Genomic DNA, 24723 nt, shown 5'->3' on the forward strand with positions numbered 1-24723 from the left:
TATTTACATAATTCACAAGCTAAACGTGGGCTGAATTCACTGAATTTATTACTATTTATTTATTCATATCTGCAGTTCACAAAGTTAATTTATGATATTACTATAAATAACTTAAAGTTTATATTAAAGATTTAGGCGGGACCTTAAGTGTTAGAATAAACTTATGATTACGAAGTATTTATGTATGATTCTACTTTGACTGTGCACAATAATTAGCTAGACAGTATAAGTAAACCGACTTGATGACAAAAAATATCTCTGAGAAATCACATTAAAAAAATAACATTGATTTCTTTCGTTCCGTAAACGCTGCACGGAGTCAACAGTTTTTCAAAGAGTAAACAATGACAGCCTAACAACCAGTAATGTTCAGTCGATTTTCTGTGACCTAGTGAACTCCAACCCCAAGTAAAAATTGATTGCATCGTAGCGAGCTCATTTGACTGATTGTATACAGATCTAAATTGCGTATTTAACGTATGGGAAGACCCTTCGTGAACCGTTGCCAATTTGGATTGGCGCCCTTCTGTGACCGGAGCTGCCGACATTTTTTATATATTTTGGGCTATTATGAAGAAGTATTTGAAATTGGAATTCCATTGCGGAATTATTTTTATTTAAGCGCCAATTGAATTTTCGAACGAAGTTTCGAATATTGTTGTTCATTTATTCCATACTATGTTTTAGTATCAGAATATTCGATAATTTTAAACTAGTAGGTACAAGAATTCACGAATTACTCGCAACACTGTTACGAAAATTGATTTTAAACATAAGTGGGACACTGTTGCAAAACCGAGGATCCGTCAAGGGCCGTTTGCGTTATTATCACAGTGCAAATAGCGAACCCTGCACAGATTAGATAAACTGCAGAAAATGTACCAACGACGTGGGAAGCGAACCCATAGTGACGTAATCATTTTAATTATACACGTCTGTGTGCAAATTATGCGCCATTAATCTCGGATGAAAATAATTTGCGGCATCATTCTTTGTAAATAATATTTTTTCTAACACTTTGAGGTCGTTCAATGTCGACTCTAGTTGTTGTTAATAATTGGTTTTAATAATTTCGTAAGATTTGTTTGCTAAATATTACGCTCTAGCATGTTTGACGAATGTTGATAGAAAAAGATTTTTTTAGATTTCAAGTCGAGAAATTACACGTGTGCCCAATTTTGTCTGCTTTAGTTACGCTGTCAAAAATATATGAAACGAACCCAAAGTTGTGATGATGTGATGTGCATAAATCGATGAAAACCATCCGATTCGCAGGAAGCTTCGATCGTTCCTCGTTCGACTATATTTATTGCATAATCTCTTGTTTTAATAATATAATATGACGCATTGGGTTATGTCCGTAGTCTATTTACATACACGCCAGACAAATATGTGTTGGTTGTAGATTATATTATAGTATTTCATGCTTTCGCAAATATTTGACTGTCACAGATTATGAAATTTATTTGCGTACTATATTGAATTTCGTAAGCAATAAATTAAATTTAAATTGTAGTTTAGCGGTAACCCGTTTCTTTTTTTTACATTTGTTGTTCATCTGTGTGGGTTTAATCATTCGGGCACTCTGTGTGTACATGTGTTTAATATTGACAATTTGAACACACACTGGTTTAAATAGGTACGTAATAAAAATATACGACAGTTTCAAAATGTCGTACTTACAAGGACCATAACAACGTCGAACCATGTGCACTAAATATAAAAAAGAGCATAGGTATAGTTTTATTTAAAAAAAATTATTATGGAATAGTTTTATTCACATTATTCCTAATTTATATCACGATTAAGGTATAAAAATTTGTATTAAAAAGCTGCTAAGGTTTGTCAACGGGTCACGGATTTCGTCATTCATCGACACAGTAACAGATGGCTCATTGTGTTGAGACGGAGATAAGACATGCCCTCATTTGAATGTGCTTTACCTGCACTATTTTCAAACAACAACAGAGAGATTTATATTGCCCGTGACTGATATTATTGGGAATTCCTTTCCATTCACAAGGGACATCACGTCTTGTATTCGTCGTGACATTTATCGCAACGCAGACGGAACATAACAAAATAGACTTGATCGTAACTAGGTTAAAATTTAAATTAATCGCCCGTCTCTAATTCCATTAATCACGCGGAGAAAATACGCTGGTTCGGTGTCATCAAGCATCAATTTGTATTAGGTAAGTATGAATCAGCCGAACAGCGAAACGTAAATACCCATTGTCTTCGGGTTATAAAATTAATAATAACAGTGACGCATTGTAATGAACAAATCAAATTACAACGCCCACTATGCAGCTTATAGAATAAAGCCAAATAATATTCAGTTTAAAGAAACAATTAATGTAAGACAATACAACGGGAAGAAGCGGCGCAAAATTGAGGAGTTTCAGGCGAGTCATCAATCAGCTATCCTCGTCTTTACTCGTTACACATAATTAATCACTGAATATAATTAAAATTCCCGATGACAAGGCGCGATCGCCGCAGTATTCATCGGGGAGCGAGGCAAAGAAAATTTGCGTTTTAAAAAGACAGTTTTGCACCCCTTCCCGTAGTCATCTTTGTGATCAAATCTTGTGTTGTGGTTCTTATATTAGCATCTTCAGAAAAAAAACCACAAAGTTCTCAAGTTTAAAATTCGTGTTGTTTCCGTTTTTAGTTTTATGTTAGGACATATTCTTTTGCTTCTTATATATATAAAATTTTAATTACGTAGATTTTCAGATTATATTTTTTTCTTTTAAGTCTACATAGGTATGCTTGTGGTAACAAGACAAAGCCAACGTTAGGTTTGGTAGTGTCGTCTGCCGAAGAGTAATTACCCAGTGACTCAGCAATTTGCAGGCTTTGTTCGCCCTGCATAGGATCCGCGAACAAACTTGTTTTAATTAATTTCATGTCTACAGCCGATTGTTATCTACTAAGTTGCTGTTGGCGTTACAGACGCTCCGATAATGAAGCAACAAATTGTTGTACAAATTTTGAAATTGATAATTTTGTTTGTCCTGCAAGTAGCTCGGTGTATGCGTTTGCTTGAAGTTGTTAAGCGAAGTATTTTAATTTTCTTTTCATAAAATTTAAATAATGAAAATTGGTTATTAGATATTCACAAAATCTATCGTGATCTACGAAGCTCATTTTTTAAGAAACATTGACTAGTTAACGTTGATGAAATGATAAGGTTGATATATTGAAATATTGTATTGATAAGGGCTTCTGAGCAACACCGCTTGGGTCTCGACACATTTTCTTATCACGCCCAAGATTCATATCTAATACGGAATAAGTCGATCAATGTATCATATACCAATAAGCATTACATGTTTCTATTTGTCAGTTATGGTAATATTTCTTAAGATGTTAAACATCAATAATGCATTAAATTAATTAACACTTACTACTCGTGACGTAGAATATATTAGTAGAGCGATATGTGTTCTTTCACTGATTGGGCCGAACTGAAGAGGATTGGAGTGGACTTTATATGTTTTTTTATCAAGTTAAAAGGTTAAGCAGTTGCAAAACATTCCAGTTTTAAAATGTTTTAGCTGTCAAAACTCCAAATTTTCGAAAAGCGTTACAGTTTCTATTTAATTTTAATTTAAACATAACTATACTCTGGGACGTCTTGTGAGCCTACGTCGGTAGGTTCACAAGACGTCCCACAACGCCTGTCTAGCACCTGTCTGCAACGCATAATGCGCTACTTTGGTCACGTTGCCCGCAGAGGTGTAGACAACTTGGAACGTCTGATGGTCACTGGAAAAGTAGAAGGAAATCGTCCTAGAGGCCGGAGCCCCAAACGTTGGTCCGACCAGATCTCCGAGCAAACCAGCGGACCACTTAGCGCTGCACTACACCAGGCAACTGACCGGGTCCGATGGAGACTGGCAGTCGACAAGCTGAAACGGAGTCACGATCTTCAGCAATGAGGGAGCGATGGAGACGAAGAAATACTCTCGGACGTCTTGTGAGCCCACGTGGCATACAAAAAAAACTCAAATATAAAAAAATATATGATTTATGTATGAACCATTACACATCAGCTTATTGTTTGTATACAACACCGATACATACAATTAATGCAGAAATGCTAATGCATTTTGACACATTTCTTTCCGTTTCGGTCGGTACCGAAGGCCGGCGGTTGTTTGGCTCGTCGTTTCCTTGGCAACCGGTGAAATATGGACGCCGTCTCAACTAAGCTATCGCTGTTACTGGCTAAGGATAGCTATTAATATTTACTCGTTGTGTGGGTAATCGCAGTGTTTTATCGCTAACCCGCTTTCGCTCTTAGAAATGGACTTGTGTTGGATTCGGTTAAATAGCTTGAAACTTTATAATTTGATTTAATTAATATCGAAAGCGTCGGAAAATTTTTACGTAGTCTGTTTAAAAACTTGGGTTAATTATCGAACTGAGAATGTTATTGACTGTTTGTGATTTTACATTTTGAATATTACGCAAGAATAGTGACTTAGGCTCTTTTAATAATGGTAGCACGAGACGAAGAGTTCGACGTGCAAACTAGCCCATAGACACAACCCACTGAGTTTGTCGCCGGGTCTTCTCAGCGGGTCGCGATTCCGATCCGGTAGTAAATTCAGCGAAGCACTGCTCTTGCTAGGGCTAGTGTTAGCAAATCTCTTAGGTTGAGCCCGTGAGCTCACCTACCGGTTCGCGTGAACTTGAAATAGTCCCTTAGGCTACCAACTATTACGTAGGGGAAAAAAAGTGGCACGATATATTATTATTATACTAGAGCGTGTGTTATAATTGACTGCTATTTATGGACTGATACTTCTTCCTAAGCACCACGATATTTTTCTTCCAGTACCCACTTAGGTGGATACTATTTCCCGAACTAATTTATTATGTAATCATAATCATTTTTAGTTTTCCTGCTATTGTTTTGGTGTCGCTGATGACATCGTGAACACTTTTGGCCGAGTTTCTCTTATGCTTCGATATATCGAACTCATCCTAAACTCCTCTATCGATAACAGCGAAATAAACAAATGTAATTCTAAAAAAATATATAATTATATACAAATATTTCGATGATAATCGATCGTAAAATAAAATAAGAAAAATCTGACCCTCAAAACAATAATTAGAAGCAATTACAACAGCAAATTCCTTCTACAATCAAATATGATGACTGGCACAACTTGAGTGGCCGCACGCGGAGAGAAATTAAGGACATCTCCGTTCTCTTTCTATCCACATAAGAATCAATGTATCCGTCCCTGTTCCACAAACGCACAACCTTACAATCATTGACATCCAAAACTGTCATTAAGATAACGGGATGAATAATTGACTGTGCATCGTGGATCTTTTGAAGTAATTAAAATAAAACGTGTTACGAAAGAATGTGCAGGGACTTCATTTTGTATGACCGTTTAAATTTTGTCTTTTAATGGATGGCTATTTAAGTTGATGCTCAATAAAACGGAAAATAAGTGCTGTAATTGCGTTATAAGTGTTATTTTAATCGAGCTGAAGCTTTATTATGTGAACAGAAAAAGCTCTGTAAATAACGGTCTAAAACTGCAGAATTTCTTCAGAAATTTGATAATTACTTAAGACCATAATTAGCATTTGTAGAATACCGGAGAATATATGAGATAATTCTAGTTATATTTTTTATTTATAGCTGTACTAGATGGATGAAAGAGCTCACGGTGCATATCAGTCTCGAACTACGAACTGAAACGCATATCTGCTTCGCAGCGGAAGTGGTAGTAGAATGGTAACTACCTGTGCGGGCTCACAATACCAGTAGATAAATGTTTAAAATATAGCATATCCAATCTACTAATGTAATTGATACCTTGTTTGTCTTCAAGGTTTTGAAGTGGTCAAGGTCACTCATTTAGTTGTGTCTAAGGACTTAGGCAAAGCGCTAAGCTATTATGTTATTAAAAAATTATAATATCATGACCCTAATGTGTGTTTAGATGTACTGACACAGATAATAAAGCGTACCTGCTTGTTTCAAAGTTCTTTAAACGTCATTATTATCCTCGTCCGGAGACCCTCTTACCAACAATCCAAATAAACTGCGGTTGACTTTGTTTATTTTTGTATGGGAGAATAGCTTCTTCCTAGAACGTGGGCAACATCGGTAATCGCTGTGTAAATATCGTTAGAAATTTCTAATAACGACTCGAGTGGGTATCAAACTAGTTTCAAAGAAATGTTAAGTCTGCATTTGATTATGTACAAGTTTTATTACGAGTGACGTGGTAACGTTATAACAATCATCGTGTAAGGTTAAGAATAGAAAAAAAAAAAAGATTTCGTTAAAATATTTTACAGCTCTGCACATTTATCAATATGTTATTAATAAGAAAGTCGTACCTATCGTTTGCTAAGGGTGTTTCATAACTGCGAATTAGGTGTTTCACAGTGTTTTGATGACACTATCACAACATTTTCCAATTTTATTTAAAATAAAAAACATATTAATTTATACCGATGGTTCAACACTGGGTGATTAAGTTAAGTACGATAGATTTTTTTTGTACGCAAGTATAATAATTTTACATAAATAATTGTATGCAGAATATAGAGGTTCGTTTCCGCCAAACGGATAAGGCGGCTATAACCAGTAATCGAAACCGGTTTCGTCAATGTGGACTCAAGGCACGGCTAGAGGGCTGCGCGATATAAAAGCAGGTGTCCCACCGCGGGCCTGCAATGAGAATTCCACTCCCAAGAATTAAACACTCAATCTCATTCTTAAAAAAATGCGAAACTATGCACCGATATCCAACTAGGCCTAATATAAGAAAAGCTGTCGAACTTTAGCCGGTTTTGGGGAAGCTATGATTCAGTCATCAAGACGCTGTACGAGAATTTGAAGAGGACCGCGGTGCCGTGTTTATAACGCGTGTTTAATAATTTAGAGGCGGGAGGGTCCCTAGCCGGTCTGTTCCCTGAATAATGAATGCAACAATAATATGGCTCGAGTTCAACAAAATTCAATACACGACGAACATCACCTAAAGCGTTATACTATATTCAGATACTAAATTCAAGGCAAAACTTTCGTCGCTGAAATTGAGATTTTATTCATACTAGATGATGACCGAGCTTTGCTCGTTTTTTTTTTTGATAACGCCATCTTGTTGTGTCTCGAAAGCGGTTAGTTGCCCTCAATTAAGAAAAAAAATATTATTATTCGCCAATAGATGTCGGGAAGAGTCATAAAGTTGATTATCGATAAAGTTGATTATTGAAAACACGAATAAACATTTTCTGAAAATAAATCGTAGCTAGATCGATTTATCGCCCCCGAAATCCCCTGTATACTAAATTTTATGAAAATCGTTGGAGCCGTTTCCGAGATTCAGATTATATATATACAAGGATTACTCGTTTAAAGGTATAAGAATACCCTTGTAATAAACTTATTTGTGGCGTTTGAATATCGTCTAGTCTAAAAGATTTCTCTCTTCTAAAGGATCCATGGGAACGTACACCTGTCGCACTCGTCGAGGAATAATATGATTCTTAACAAATAATCTTCAAGCTATATGCTCTTGGTATGGTTGTGTACTAAAAATAATTGAATTTATAAAACTCTGTAAAGTTAAAACTGTTCAAAATGTTGTAGTTCTAACCGGTTATACACACTCACTTTATTTGCATAGTAAGCGAGTGGTCTGCTTACCTTAATGTGAGTTACTAATGAGTACATCAGCAGTCAGCGAAGTGGAAAGAGTTGTATAGTTTTAACTTTAATTGATAATTAGCTGTACTGTTTATAACGAGCAAATTAAACGTTTTGCTTCAACATTCTGCATTATCTGTCTTTGTTACTAAAGTATGTAACACTATACCATTATGTACTATACTATGTACTAAACTAACATTATGTACTAAAAAGCCGGAAAATTATTTTAGGACACTTAAAAAATGAATTTTCTTTTAAGTAACGTAACAGTATGTTTGGTAAAACTGAATGAGGGTGCAGGGGAATGCATTTAATTCGTTAATAAATCAGACCGAGGGTGGTACGGGTTCATTAGACTGATCGCCCCAGGGCTTCCGGGGAGCTGCCCACTGCCTCCATCCTTCTGTTACTCAACAGATTTGAGCGCACTATGCGCTGGACAGATCTGTAATTGAATTAGTAACACGATATGAAGTATAATTTTCAATGTCTTCTTTTTTTGTACAAAACATTTGCTTTTATTTACATATATTATTCATTACACTAAATGTGAGTATATATATTGAAACGTATTTTCATAACGTTAAAAATCCATTTAAATTTACAGTGGAAGTTGTTCAAGGTCTTTTACTAAAGTCGCGCTTTAATCTAAATGGAAATCTTACTCAAAATAAGTAATTAATTGGCTTTCATAACTCGGGATTATCGCTAGCATAAATTAAGGTAGATTCGCGCAGCTCCTCGTCCACGCACGTAGAGAAACTTTTAATTGCATTGAGCTCTATCACTGTCGTCAGCCGGGAGTTATGAACACCCACAGAGATTTGCAGTCTTCTTTATTGAACCAGGAAACCAGTTTTAATACTTTAATCGACACCGCAACCGTTGAAAATTAAAAAGCTTTTCGATTAGTTCGTCTACACATACATTTTTTTTTGCTGCGTCTTTTTAATTTAATTATTAAGGAAATGTTTAAATGAAACCCGGCGTACGACGACCCAAGACCGAGATGAATGATGAATTTTGAAATTAAAAATTGTCACCGTGTTTCCGGTGTCTGGCCTTCATATCACACAATACTGCTATCACAATACAATGAAGGCCAGGACCGGACGAGAGGACTCATTAATTTAGATGATTGTACAATTATCTAAATATAAGCGGAGCGAGACGCCCACGCGGGGGAAGGGGGTACTCCAACCCGAAAAGTAGGGAGGGGTGCGGGCACTCGTTTTTAATTAAACCGACGATGAAATGAAGTGGTCCGTATAATATTGCTTAGACATGTTTTAAATTAATTTCAACCCGTCTTATTACGAATGATTTGATGAAATCATTTGATAACATCATAAGTTCTCAAGGGCAGGAATCATCTTCGTTCAGTTATCTTTTTAATTCGTCACAGTAATTTAACACGTGGATGTTGGTTCCCTTGATCTAAATTAAAATCACGAGAGTAATTACATCATCCACGTGCTTTTTGTAGTTTATTAAAGTTTTAATGTTGAGCACGCCAATCGAATAAGAATGGCGAAAGCATCTAGGACATTATTTCTGTGAGTTTATGTAAGTTTTTAATAACATTTATTCAGGCAGAGCCATAACAATGACGTGGTACCGCCATCGCTCGTACGCAAGGGTTCTGCGCCTCTCCTGTCTATTTGTATTTCGTTAAAGCTTTAATTAAAATTAGGTTTATTTTAAACAAAATTTATATTTAAAGTAAATCATTCGTTGATGGTTTAATTATCTCTTACCTAATTGAGTTTCACGTGTTGGTAAAAGAATTGATGTCCGATTCGTGAAATTATTTTGTTTTAATCATTATAATAGCGGTTTAATGTCTCTATTCTCAGAAATTTCCTAATTTTATTATTCTAATTTAATGATTGTATCTTTGCACTCATTATATTACGTGACTGTCTGCATACTTGGATAAAAGCCAATTGTAAACATTTTTGAGGTTCCCAAGATTTTCCCAATTTCTTCATACATTATGTGTATGTAAGAGCTGGGTATTCACGAAGTTGTTCAGTTTCCGCTCCTGTATCCATGTTTCCTTGCTTTCATTTCCTTAATTTTACATTTGATTTTTGTTGAAGTTCTTTAAGTACTAACATATTCAATATACCTAAAGCATGGGCAACGTGCTCTTCTTCTATTGTCACGTGTTCTTTTCTGACAATTATAGTAGCATCCGTGTTCTTAAGCTGTCAGGATTATAAAAAGGAAAGTTTCAAACTTTCATTTATACGCACGGCGTGGTAAAATTAAGCCAAAAAGTCTAAATTCTACTTATTCCTTACAAAAAATTATATTACTTTGCAGTCCGGAGTTGGAAGTGTCCATGATTGTATTTTGGTTTTAAATTATGTAAATAGTTACCTAAAGGCTTTGTCCTTTGGGGTCTCTTAGCCGTGCGTCCAGGCCTGGTGCTTCGAAGGGTGCCCCGCCGGTCTCCGAACCGGCACGATGCACCAAACAAAAAACTTAACAATAACAAAAAAAACACAACTTCAAACCGTAAAAAAAACGCACATGGATAGTCTAATAGGTACCAAGTTTCACAATGTTAGTGGAGGATCACAATAAACTTTCAAACGAAAACTTCGAAACAAAACTGTTTTGACAACTTCGGAAAAAGTAGTTGTTTTTGTGGGGACCGACGACACCTCCCCTTGCAACGTTTCGGTCGCGACTGAAGCACGCGGTAGAGTGCGGGGTGAAGAGGGACGCAGGGGGGCACCGTCCCCTCACCTCCGCGGTATTATTTGATTAATTCGCCTCCCCCTTGTATACTCGGTGAGTCGTAACGACGCTGGAGACGTTAAGTTTTTAAATTTCAGTGAGAGGGCCGCAACCTTCACCTACTCCTTAATACTTTAATTGAATTAATTAAGATCGACGGGCGCCAACAAAGATTAGACGTTAATAAGCAAACGCTGAAGGATGCGTCCCGCTCATGGTTAATTACGAGAAGGTGGTTGCGGGTGTTCGTCGGAAAAAATCCCAACTTAATATAATGAATATTACTTACCGAGCGACGTAAGACTCGCTAATTGGAGTGCATTTGCATAGTGGAGTAAAATAAAAGAGTGAGTTATTTCGACGATGTCACTTGAAAGTGAGTGCTGCGGAATGCTGATGGATGGTCCTAGCGAATGTTAAGTAAAAATGCGTGCAATTTTTTTTATGGCTTAGATAGTTGGATGAGTCACGGACCACCTGATGTTAAGTGGTTACCTGAGTCCATCGACATCTACAACGTAAATGCCGCCATCCACTTTGAGACATGAGTTTTAAAGTCTCACTTTTAACAGTACGGCGGCTGCCCCACCCTTCAAACCGAAACGCATTACTGCTTCACGGCAGAAAATAGGCAGGGTGGTGGTGCCTACCCGTGCCGACTCGCAAGACGTCCTACCACCAGTAATTACGGAAATTATAATTTTGCGAGTTTATTTTTTATTAAACGATGCAATGCAATAAATATCATCTGTATTTTGATTTTTGCAATCCACGAGTTTTGTGCATCATTTTAAACAAACACGTGAGGTAAATAAAGTCGATTCGATTGTTTTATTATGAATTAAATGCGTCAGTATTTAAACCATAATAAACATAATTAACACATAAAGATGTTTTGTCAACGGTAAGTACAACTCTTCAAAACTAACCCACACTTTAAATTAATAAATACATTTAAAAACGAAAATTGTTGATAACAAAATTTAAGACAATGTGATTATAATGTAACGACTTTGAGTGCAGTTTTGTTTTAAAACGCTACTTAACTGAGGGAACTCCCACTTCGCTGAAAAGAACGAACTCTTGATTAATAAGAAGAACCAATTGTCTTGAAAGCTATTACACAAACCGCGTCATCGTACAAGAAAGAGGCCGGCCCAATTTCAGCTTAATTCAATAACTCTACGGACATCGTTATCAACTTAATTGGGTTTAGATCGATCGATCACGTTGCGCTCACGCAGGTCGCCCTAGCCTACACGCGCTTGTTGAAATTGATATAAAATTTAAAGACCGGAGCTTTTTTTTTCAAAAATCTTAGTCAAAAAGATTTCTCGTCGATTGTATCACACAAAATAGCGGCTACTAAGTTCTCTTTTTTTTAAGGGATGTTATGACCTGGTGACTGAGACCTTTAAGTCATGTCTTATTTTAATGTATATTCATATTTTTATGACAAATTATATTATGGAGTGAAATGAAATGAAGATGATTAATTTGAGACATTAATGAACTGGGATGAAATTAAATGAAATGATATGGGATGAAATATAATCTTAGTAAAATGGTGGTCATTTACTAAGATTTTTTCAGTGGACTTTTTGGAGGATCCCGAGAAGTTACGTCCAGCGGCTTTGTTTCATTTTTCCACATTTGTGCACTTTCATAGATATTAAACAGTTAATAAACCACCATTATTACACATTTAAATCTGAAGAAACACTAAATAGACAAAATAAAACAAATCACACAACTTCACTCCTCGCGTTCCCGCCAAAAAGTCAACTAAGCTATCGATTTTTCAAATTGTTGTCAGTGAATTGGTATCAAGAAATAGATTTAATTAGGTAACTAAAAATTTGTGAAGCGAACATAAAGGCCCATGCCAAAATAATTTCTCGACAGTGAGATGCTGTCTTTAAAGGAGTACAATCGCTCAGAAAATGAATCTTTGTTTAAATTTAATGGGCCCCATTAATCACGGGCACTATGTCTAGATGGAAATGATGTGGTAATCTATGACTCAGATTAGAAAGATATCGAGGTATTTTTTTATAACTAAGCAAATGCACCGTTACGCAACATAGTCTAATAAAGTTATTGGATTATGTGCTTTATCTCATTGAGGTAAAGTTCTTCATGTAAATTATAAGTATGACAGGTGAACGTGTTACTAATTCTAGTTCTTAATTAGCGCAGTGCACCTTTTAGACTGTCAGGAAGTTACAGTTTAATAAAGGTTATCGCTTCTTACGCTAATTTTTATTAGGTTTCGTAACAAATATAATGTAATTTTGATTGTAATTCTGACTATTATCATTATTAAAAATAATTTAATTTTTAACTAGTTTAGTTACAAAACAAAAAAGATACACACAAAAATGCTGGATCGATTCAATGCCTTCCGGCTTGAAGGGCTGGGTAATCGTTATGCTAATGCAATTCAATTAGGTTTAAATATTACTTATTTCTCGTAATAACATAATGTTCACATTAAATTAAATATAAAGAAATGGTAATCCACATTGGTTTGTCAATAAAATGTGTGCCAAACCAAAATCGGCGTTTTGTTATATGTACATAAGAAACATTTTGGCTCGGTTTTAAACATGTTGTTGCATTATTTAAAGTCGTTTGGTAACTGGTACAGCTGTGCTCTCTCAAACAATATCGTTTTCTTTCCATAGTTGGTTCAGGACATTAACGACTTTGATTTTATGCTTAGGTTTTAGGTTATGTTTCTTATTTGTTGGTTTAGTTGTTAATTATATTGTATTGATTTTTTCATTGATATTTTAATTAGAAGCTGCAGCATCTGAAAAGAGTTATATTAAAGAGTTTTTTCTTTCGATTTTTTTTAATTAACTTTCGGCTTTTTTTCCTACCTAAGCTGATGGTCTAGACTTTAGAGAGACCATATCAAGGATGCTATCATAAAAAGATGCTCTGCCTAAAATATTATAAGTATATTAGACAATTAAAATACAAAGCATATCATTAATTCTATTCTTTTAATTATCTGCATTAATGCAATGACAACCACGTATGTACATAGTACGACAATAACTTGAAGTAAATCGTCATGTTGCCCATAACAGCGAGACAAGGGTACAATTAAGGCGGCGACACACTGCACTGTGCAGCGCAGTTAAGGGTGAGGCTGAACACTCCGTGTCGGTCACAATGCGCCAAATGACGGCCGCCCGGTACGTAAATGAAGAATATTGTCGGACTCTGTGAATACTCCTTAATGACGCACCGACATCGCGTACCGTCGTCACCCACACATTTGCGACGATTGATAATTTATAATTATTGGTTCATTGTGTAATTAAGCTTTTATAAGCGCCTAGATATTAAAGGCTCTTTTCTAGAGCAAATGAAGGATTTTTCCGAATAAAGAGATTAATTCATCAATATAATGAAACAAATACTGGTAAGATTACATTTAACTTAATCGGATTATCTAATGCTGATCTGAGATTCGTTTAACATCGAGTTCACTTATTCCATATTTTAACTCGTTTCTTCTTTTATGTTTTTCTACTTACTACCTAATTACGAGTAATCCAAGTGTTCAATTCGTAATTGATAAGAATGTGCTTTTTTCCCCCTGCCTATTTGTTGGTAGCCTATGAGGCTATTTCAGTTACGCCCGGACAGGTAGGTGACTGGCTCAACCTGAGAGAAATTGCTAACACTAGCCCCAGCAAGAGTAGTGCTTCGCAGAATCTACGGCCGGATTGGAATCGCGACCCACTGAGAAGATCCGACAAAGAAACTCAGTGGGCTGTATCTATGGGCTAGTTCGTTCGTCGAGCTCTTCGTCGTAATCGACGAGTTTGACGAGGACGGTGACCGGTGCTTGAAGGACCTAAAAGCCCTGACAGTGAATCCAGGGGATTGGATAAGACATGTTTTGGGCAATAGCGGCTTTGCGTTGCACCGTCGCGGTCGGATAAGATGAATGTGTTTAAACGCGTCAGATTTACATATTTATGAAAATTATGTTTCTTTATTTAATATTTCCTACTTCTATTAACGTAAGGTATCTTCAAGATAAAATTTCTTCTTCGGGTCTATTGCCATTTGTAACGCGGGTCGGCTTTGTATCCAGATTGTACCTACTTAGCAAGATTTTTTCTAATGACCGATATCTATGTTAGTACTTTTTGTGGATCCGACGCAATAGAAGCAGTTTTTTGGTCATATGCGCATTAGATTTTAGCATGACCATTATGAGCCTACCTACCTAACTTAAAAAGCTTGACCAGATATTGGATAGAATTTTCGTGACACACGAACTAATTCTTCTTCGTAGTCGCTTCATTTTTGACAGAGTGGCTGTACTCATTATTTAGCATCGGGGTAGATTTAATGTGCCTTACAATATCCCGCCATCTCTCCCCGCTCGAGGTCATCCTACTGCACTCATTTCACGAACGAATTCACTTACAAATGAACATACTTAGTTTCCTTATGAATATCTTCAACGCAGCAAAATAATTCTGTTATAGTTTTAAAGCACAATTAAAGAGCATAAAAATTACACAAAAACAACAATAAATTTAAAATTTATTTCATTATTCATTTTCTAATTCATAATCGCGGTCCCTTTCTTAACAGTTAAAACCAAACCCGCAAAATTATAATTTTCGTAATTACTGGTGGTAGGAGGACCTCTTGTGAGTCCGCACGGGTAGGTACCACCGCCCTGTTTATTTCTGCCGTGAAGCAGTAATGCGTTTCGGTTTGACGAGTGGGGCAGCCGTTGTAACTATACTGAGACATTAGAACTTATATCTCAAGGTGGGTGGCGCATTTACGTTGTAGATGTCTATGGGCTCCAGTAACCACTTAAAAACCAGGTGGGCCGCGAGCTCGTCCACCCATATAAGCAATAAAAAAAAGTTATTTAGGACCTGAAGTTCATATTTAGCGATTAGTCAAAACCACGTAAAAGTGTTATGACGTATTCAATGGTTTTAAACCAGCAAAGACCTATGATTGATGATAACGGAGGTACAGAATCACAAAAACATTGTCGTGATATTGGTTAAAATTTTGATACTATTCTCATCAGTGTTTTATTTTGGTGCGATATGGTGAATCGACCTGGTCGTTTTTATTTTTAAAGTAGAAATGACACATACTTACGTCTACTACGCTACGTCTAGCCAACTGAGTCTCTCGCCGGATCTTCTCAGTGGGTCGCGATCACGTCATAACGGATCCTCCCGATCCATTAACGGTGCTTTTAGGTACCTCAAGCACCGGTCACCGTCCTCGTCGAACCCGTCGCTTGCGACGAAGAACTTGACTTGTAAATTAACCCATAGGCACAGCTCAATGAGTTTCTCACCGGATCTTTTCAGTGTGTCGCGTTTCCGATCCGGTGGTAGATTCTGCGAAGCACTGCTCTTGCTTGGGTCAGTGTTAGGAACACTCCCGGTTGAGCCCCGTGAGCTCATCTACTAGCCCGGTGAACCTAGAATAACCCCTCGAGGTTACTAGAATAGGTAGGAAAAAAGGGATCGCGATTTCGAATCGGTGGTAGATTCTGCGAAGCAATGCCCTGGCTAGGACTGCTGTTAGCAAATTTTCTTAAGTTGGGCCCGTGAACTCACGTGCCCGTCGAAGCTTAGCTGAAATAACACCTTTTCTAAGGCTACCAGCGAAGAGGTAGGGAAGAAAAAAAAAGTTGAAATCGCGCGCTTTAAATTTTGTACACCACTTCGAAAGTTCCTACGTTATAGTCTCTTTTTTTTTGAGTAGAGCGCAGGCTATGATCAAAGCGGCAAATTTAAATAAAACTCAATAATTCTAGTTTAGAAACTTTGTAATACACGTAATATAACGTAGCTATCTATATGTTTAGAAACTAAATACCAAATGTAAATTTTCCACATCAAACATTCAACCAAAACACAGTTGAACATTCCCATTCGAATTATAAACGAACATAATAGAATAGAAATCACAGTGGTTGATTTTATTGTTAGTTAAAATTAAAACGGCAACAGTTCTTAGTACGATTAGTCTCTCTTCAAAATAAGAATAGGACTTAGAGAGGAATAGGCAGAATAGGACTGATGTTGAGCTTCTTACTACTTACTTCTACCTTAGCGACGGTAATGCACATATCTAAGTTGCACATTAAATATACAATTATAATTTGCGTAATCACTGGTGGTAGGACCTCTTGGGAGTCCGCGCGGGTAGGTACCACCACCCCGCCTATTTCCGCCGTGAAGCAGTAATGCGTTTCGGTTCGAAGGGTGGAGTAGCCGTTGTAACTATACTGAGACCTTAGAACTTATATCTCGAGGTGGGTGGCGCATTTGCGTTGTAGATGTCTATGGGCTCCAGTAACCACTTAACATCAGGTGGGCTGTGAGCTCGTCCATCCATCTAAGCAATTAATAAAAAAAAAATACAAGTTCAATTTTTTTACCGATTAAATTATTTTTAAACAACATTATCCCTTCATCGAGGAAGTCATTCTTTTTTTTTTTATTGCCCTTGTAGGCAGACGAGCATACGGCCCACCTGATGGTGAGTGGTTACCGTCGCCCATGGACTTCAGCAATGCCAGGGGCAGAGCCATGCCGCTGCCTACCGCTTAATACTCTCCACAAGCCTCGTTTGAAGAAGGACATGTCATAGTGCTAAAAACGAGATGCTGGTAATTCGTAATACTCGAGATGTTTAGGTATTTCCCTAGAAAAAATTGTACCGGTCTGCGGGACTTAAACAACTGCACCACAGATTTGAACAGCTTACAGATGTACTAGAAACGTTTTAAAGAGACTGCATTCATTGAGTAACTTCACATCACGCAACTGACGCCAGTTTTATAGCTTATGTTATAATATAGCATTTCCAGGCGAATTGCAAATTGTCGTCGTAATGCTTATCACGAGGGTACTAAATGTCGAAGGTACAGATCTTGGCCAGCTCTTAAAACAGAGACTGCGTATTTACTAATTACCGAGCTGACCAAGGAACTTTATTACTTTAAAATCATGTTTTACATCGAAATATATTAAATTTATATATATTCATGTGAAAGTGTAAGTGTAAGCTGAAAGTGTAACCAATGCGTTTTTATCTAATACCTTAAGTAATTATGGCCACGAATCAAGAATATTTACATTTTACTATGTGGTTTGGTCTTTTTGCTTCTGCGTTCGAGCATTGCCCAAAAACTACTAAATCGATATTAGTGAATGTGTGAATGTGAACATTTGACGTAGATTGTCCTACGACTTGATTGTCCTCGCTGCAATTTAAGGAGTCGAAAATATAACAAGAAAGTCGTTTTTTCACAACCAAGTACTTGTAAAAATACGAGAAGAGTATTAAAACAAAATAACATTCATATTTATCCAGATTTATCTGAGGACGAATCCATTTGTATCATTTTTTTTAATTCACAGGTACTTGGAAAATTAACAATCATATCAACTTTTAACAATAATAAAAATAAAAGTTAATTTTCGTTGAATGTAAAATTTAAAAGCAAAACCACTGCATATTTATTGCTGAAACAAAATATCAACTTTTTTTTTAAATATTTTATATTTAAAAGTGCACAACAAAAATACAATGCGTATTTTGTAAATACGACGACGCGGCGTGCGGGCTACGCGCCAAAGTCCCCGAAAGTAAACGCATAACTTTCAAATTCATCCACCTTTTTCCTATTTTAATTATTTTATTGCCTTACGGTTTCATTTTAAAAGCTTGTAAACAAGAATTTCTCCTCGCAATAAAATTTATTTGGGTCTTTCATAGTTTATTGCAAGGTTAGAAATAGTTAAAAACTACATAAAAACTATGTTTTTTGTTTTCTTTTTTGCTATTTTAACGATCGTTTTTATTGTCATTCTAATGTTTAGGTTTGTGGATGTCTGTTTGGAATTATTTAGATATATAGAATACCTTGTCAATTATTTAGATATTTTATGCAGTTTTATGCAGTCATTTTAAGGTAAATCATCAAACAAACATCAAGAAGTATGTAAAGACGAATTAGGACTGACTCCAAAGTAGTGTTACTAAATTTCATTCGACGTAATCACGAGCTTTTGTACTAAAAAATATTAAGTAAATAGATAATTATCGAACTCTTTAAAACCTACTACATAGGACACAAAAAACTTCTAATTATAATGTGCATTAGTATTACTATATGTGGATAAAACCACATGAAATGATTGAGATTTATATTACAAAAAAAATTATGTACATAAAATTTAGAACACGCTGGGCTAATTTAATTTAACAACGATACGTCATATTCTACAAAAAAGGCGTAATTTAAAAGCAGGTTGCAAGCAAGGTTGAAAGCAGTTTCTCGCCATATTTTATCGTTATGGTACGTCAATAGAGAAGATATTGCTAAAGTTACTTACTGGTGGTACGATCTCTTGTGAGTCCGCGCGGGTAGGTACCACCACCCTGCCTATTTCTGCCGTGAAGCAGTAATGCGTTTCGATTTGAAGGGTGGGGCAGCCGTTGTAACTATATTGAGATCTTAGAACTTATATCTCAAGGTGGGTGGCGCATTTACGTTGTAGATGTCCATGGGCTCCAGTAACCACTTAACACCAGGTGGGCTGTGAGCTCGTCCACTCATGTAAGCAATAAAAAAAATCAAATAGGCAATTACAAGAATAATAATTCCGTAATAGATTTTTTCATGTAATTGTGTTGGTTTACACGGTGCGCCAGTGGAAGCTTCTAGTAATCATAATTTTTTCCGGCATCTTCAACAATCATCATCATATTTCAATCAATTTATACAACAAAACCACTATTAAACACGTACCTAAACGTTCCTCGTGAATCGCTCCGTCTATTCGTGAAAATCTCCTGTGTAGTTTCTGAGTTTAGCGCGTTTAGACAGACAGACGTCGCAGGGGAATTTATTTGATAACTAGCGACCCGCCCTCGCTTCTCTTCGGAAACATTAAAACACACATGAAACCAAAAAAATTAAATAATTTTTTTTTTAAAAAAAGTAGCCTATGTTCATCAGGGATAATGTCGGCTTCTAATGGAAAAAGAATTTTTCAAATCGGTCCAGTAGTTTCGGAGCCTATTCGAAACAAACAAACAAACAAATCTTTCCTCTTTATAATATTAGTATAGATATAGATATCAAGCTATGGCGAAGTGATTTATGATAGTGACGAGTATAAAATTTAGCGACGACAGATTATGTTAACGCAGTTACTCGATTGCCCCACTTTTGAACAAGATCATTATACCCATATTCACATACCATTATAACAAAATAAAATGTTTATTACGAGAATCAAGAGTAACGGCTAAGACGCGAATAAAAGGAAGTCGTGCTGTTTCTATTAGGTTTTTATTTATTTATTGCTTAGATGGGTGGACGAGCTCACAGCCCACCTGGTGTTAAGTGGTTACTGGAGCCCATAGACATACACAACGTGTATGCGCCACCCACCTTGAGATATAAGTTCTAAGGTCTCAAGTATAGTTACAACGGCTGCCCCACCCTTCAAACCGAAACGTATTACTGCTTCACGGCAGAAATAGGCAGGGCGGCGGTACCCACCCGCGCGGACTCACAAGAGGTCCTACCACCAGTAATAAAGATAGTAATATATATATAGTAATATTCATCCAGTAATATCCAGTAATATTCATAGATATTTTATAGTTTTTAATTTTACTATATCGCAATATTCTAAGAGGAACCCGATTCGGAGAATTGTCACAATATTCAGAAGGAGGACGACGAGAACAATCTGAAGGTGTCGTGAGAGGACGAGCCGGTTCCACAGACTCCGTGGCGTTATCGAACGAGCACGCATTACGTTCGATTGTAGGGCCTGGCGCGGCCTAATTGCCAGCATTGTGTCGGCATGCAGATGTGAATGGGCTTTGATTTGGGCCCGGGGGCGCGGGGTCCGGGGCCAGGGGACAAATCGCTCGTTACGGCTGCAGGTAAACTTTCATTGAGCGTCGGAAGGCGTCGGACGTGAGAGACGACCGACAAAATTCCCTCGTTATTTGCCGCCGAATCACTCGCTCATTGTGTACCGGGAAACGGTAGACGCGGTCTCCGGATCACACGAAAAAGACTTTAATGAGGCGTGAGAACCGCTCCAAATGAACGATTGTCCCGTGATCGGTTTAATGAGCGATTTATATTAAACTGCCATTGATTAACGGGAATCAGGCGGCTTTGTTTACTGCGGTAAACAAGCTGTCACCTATGATGTGGGATAATGTTGATTTTATAAATTGCGTCAGTTCATCGAACCACCTGTTGATCTGTTAGGGTGAGAGAAAAATTGAACGGCAATCCCGGCCCCCACGTGTCCCTCCCAGCACTTGCCTAGTCCGAACTCGACACCACGCCAATTAAAACCTGACTCCTGGCGTTTTGTCATGTTGGTTTGGTATGCGTTAGATTTAGCTAGTCGTGTCGAATTTTAATTGAGTCAATGTTTCAGAAATTTTCTTTAATTGGCACAAACAACGCTAGAATGTTTATTTAAAATGAACAGAAACATGTTTCGAATAACATGTCGACTGTAATTGGTGCGATGTTTGTAATGGAGCTACCAAATAATTTCTTACTTGATTTTTGCGGAGATATTAACATAAAAAACGATGCGAAAACATTGAGTATAATTAAGCAAATATAAAACAGATTGTTAAGCAGTCTACGTATTATATTAAAAATTATAATAATTCCTATTCTTGGAAACAGACTATTTATAATTGAACGAACAGACAACCGTCAGCTGACTTACAGAAACTAAACTACAAAGGTCCATATAAAAGAAGTAAAACTATAACAATTATTAAAAGGTGTTTTTAATTTAAATAATATGTATACGTTCGGTATTCAAATATAGGAAACAACATGCCTGTGAATAGGACAGGTGGTTAGGATGCCAGTGGTGCTGCCACAGTGAAAATAACATGCAGTATCAAAAGCTAGACAATTTTATTTTCTTGTTACCTCATAGATGATAAAGTCTATTTATTAAATTAAAAAATATGCAATGTTATTATAAATTTAACATTTACCTAAAACACAATAACAATATCAATGATATGTGTATATTGCCTATGTCTTAAATGGTGTAGAAAATATTTAGCATGTATGACTATTGATGGGATATTCGTAGATTCTAGTAAATAATAATAAAAAAATACCACAGTGGGATAAAAACAGTGCAGAAATCTCCGTCTTTGTATTTCTGCAAGTAATAAATTAACTGTGGCAAACCACACTTTTAACTCTGACATGTGTGAAGAAATAATATTCGTAGGTAATTTAAAGTCCTAATGACTTGATTACAAAATTGTAATTGCTTAAAAGTTAAAACAACAATTAAATTTACATTAATACATAGTAATGTCTGATGACTCGTAATGTCAGTCAGCATTCGATTTTTTTAGGGTAAGCCTTTTATTTTACAAACCACCTGTTGTTTTTGCTGTATTTGAGGTCAGTTTGTAAAAGCCATAGTGTAACACTACGAGAAAACTGTGAAATTTTGCTTTCAATTTCTCAGTATATATTTCTTTCGCATAATCTCATCCATATCTTAATTGCCACACTTACCTAGGGCTAAAGTTTAAATTGATTTCGAAGAATATCAATATACCCAAATTATTTATTTTGAAATAATTGAAGACAAATCAGAAAGCACATATTTAGAATGTACGTCGCCATTTTTATTATTATTTAGTTATTAGTTTTTTAATTATTATTATTTAGTTAATATCTACATACACATGTGTCCACGCCGAGCGAATTATGATTGCATAGTCTTCAAATGCTTTTGGTTTTTCTCTTGATTGATTGTGAATCGATCAAAGGGGTCTATGATAAACGTTAATTTATTATTTATAGTAAAGGGTAATGAAATTTAGAAATCACGAAATGCGTCAGCGTTGCCGAAAAACAAAATTCATAAGTAACTAGTTTATTTTTCGGTAAACTTTCTATTACCCGATTATTTTTTATTGCGTCTTTTAAACCCACAATCTCCGTAAACTTGATCATTAGTTTCGCGGGCCCGTAAGGAATAAGAAATTTAGAATGTCAAACGAATGTTATCCATGGTGTTAAATATTCATGCTTACCGACCATGAACGCGTATCAGGCACATTATCATGAACAAAAAAGAACGAAGTCAAAAGGTGAGAGACCTTGAATAAATAATTTGACACCGACAAACGGTTGTGTTTTCAATGAAACTTCATACTGCTATCTAGTGTCGGATGTACGTTTTATATTTGTTCGTAATCTCAATTCTAATAAGATGCTATGATATTAACAAAAAAATACATGTATTGAATTGCACTCCTGGCTCAGAAGCGTGTGTGTTTCTCATTGGAGTCGCAGATTAACCCACTGACTTTCTCGCCGGATCTTCTCAGTGGGTCGCGATTCCGATCCGGTGGTAGACTCTGCGAAGCACTGCTCTTGCTAGGGCTAGTGTTAGCAAATTCTCTTAGGTTGAGCCCGTGAGCTCACCTACTCATCCGGGAGTAGCTGGAATAGTCCCTTAGGCTACCAGCAAACAGACAGGGAAAAAAACAAAAAAGTCGCAGATTTCAGTTGGAACGAATTATTTTCGGCAGTCTCTAAATGTGCAATGTTTGGACATTTATCGTGAATAATGTAAATTGGTGATCATGTTTTGATATTTAGATTACACGTCATTTCGGATCCTCCCGATCCACTAACGGTGCTTTTAGGTACTTCAAGCACCGGTCATCGTTCTCGCCGACCCGTCGCTTACGCCGAAGGGCTCGGCGAGTAAATTAACCCACAGACACAGCCCACTGAGTTTCTCGCCGGATCTTCTCAGTGGGTCGTGTTTCCGATCCGGTGGTAGATTCTTCGAAGCACTGCTCTTGCTAGAGTTAGTGTTAGCAACATCGTCAGGCTTGAGCCCCGTGACCTCAACTACTAGTTCTGTGAATCTAGTATAACCCCCCGAGTTTACTAGAATAAATAGGGCAAAGAAAAAAAAGAAAAATTGGATTATAAAATTATATATTTAATGAAATCCGAGTTTTCAAATAATTTATTCCATACATGACCTTACTGACGGCGGGTTTGTTTATTGATAATTATATGCATATGCTGTATGCTGTGTAAGTGAAGCTTAATAAACTATTTGACGTATAAAATACGCACAATATTTTTTTCGGAATTCGATGCTTGATATCAAAGGCTGCGTGCACGGTGCGGTCTCCGGCCTCACGCGTTCCACTCCTACAATTACGCGCTGTGTCATATTTACAGCCCAGGTAATTGCCATTCAATTACGAGGCCAGCCCGCTGTGGATCCGACAGAGAAACACGATATACATCGATACATGCGTCTCTTTTCTCCACAGCATGCAGCCGGCCGGCCATCAATCATCGAGCACCCCCCGCTGGTAGCCCGTAGGGATGGGAAACGCTACAAAGCCAGTATCACAATCGGACAACAGTCGACAAGTGGGCAGATTGATTTTCAATAGATTTTAATTTAAATCTTGTTTAGCTGTGTAAATTTGGCTGTCGTCCTAAATGTTCCGCTCGTAAATTACCGTACAAAATTTTGGACTGTTTCCTAAGGTTCGACTGGTGATTGAAACTCGAAAACGTTTAACTAACTTACGATATCCGTGTTTATAACTCACCAGTCCATCCATTTAGATAATAATCTACCTAGCTACAAACTAAATAAAATTTGACTCGTAAAATCGAAATTAACATTTTGAAATATCAAACACACTCGGTGTTCAAAACAGGTGCTGCTTGCTACCTTTAATCTTAACTATTAGTGCAAGTGATGTTCACAAACCTACATACATATTGCGTTAATTAATTTATTAAGATTAATGAATATACTTTTAATAAAATAAGGGTGAATTAATCGATAAATCTGTGCAACGTACAACCCTAAAACCGACAGGTATGCAATCTCTTTGTATCCTTCACCCCATTGCATTTCGATACTACACTCAATCTCTCGAGTACTGTGTATTTTGATAAATAAATACTGCAGATTTAGCATTGTAGATATATTTCTTTTTCGTAGAAATAATAAAATATCTGTACTAGTAATTTTTGTGTTTTATTTATATTCGGAATGAATGAATACTTTTAGAATAAAATAACGGACAAAATGGAAATTTTATAATTAAATTATATTTGCTTTTAAAAAGATGATAACATATAAATATCAGATGGATTGATTATAAATAATTACCGG

At 36.5% G+C, this 24723-nt stretch overlaps 1 protein-coding gene across 2 annotated transcripts in view; it reads right to left on the reverse strand.

Moving 5' to 3' along the window:
- The window catches only part of LOC114245891 (LIM domain transcription factor LMO4), a 174323-nt gene that overhangs the window by 103595 nt on the left and 46005 nt on the right, over positions 1 to 24723 (reverse strand). The window contains exon 1 of one of the 2 annotated variants that reach the window (XM_028178197.2): positions 10088 to 10419. The exons of the other annotated variant lie outside the window; for it this stretch is intronic. The gene's annotated coding sequence lies outside the window, so the exon portion shown is untranslated. Of the gene's footprint in view, positions 1 to 10087; positions 10420 to 24723 lie in introns of those variants that run through there. 2 annotated transcript variants of the gene reach the window in all.

The sequence above is a fragment of the Bombyx mandarina genome, chromosome 04 (assembly GCF_030267445.1).
Source record: "Bombyx mandarina strain Sakado chromosome 04, ASM3026744v2".
In the NCBI taxonomy this organism is placed as follows: Eukaryota; Metazoa; Arthropoda; class Insecta; order Lepidoptera; family Bombycidae; genus Bombyx; species Bombyx mandarina.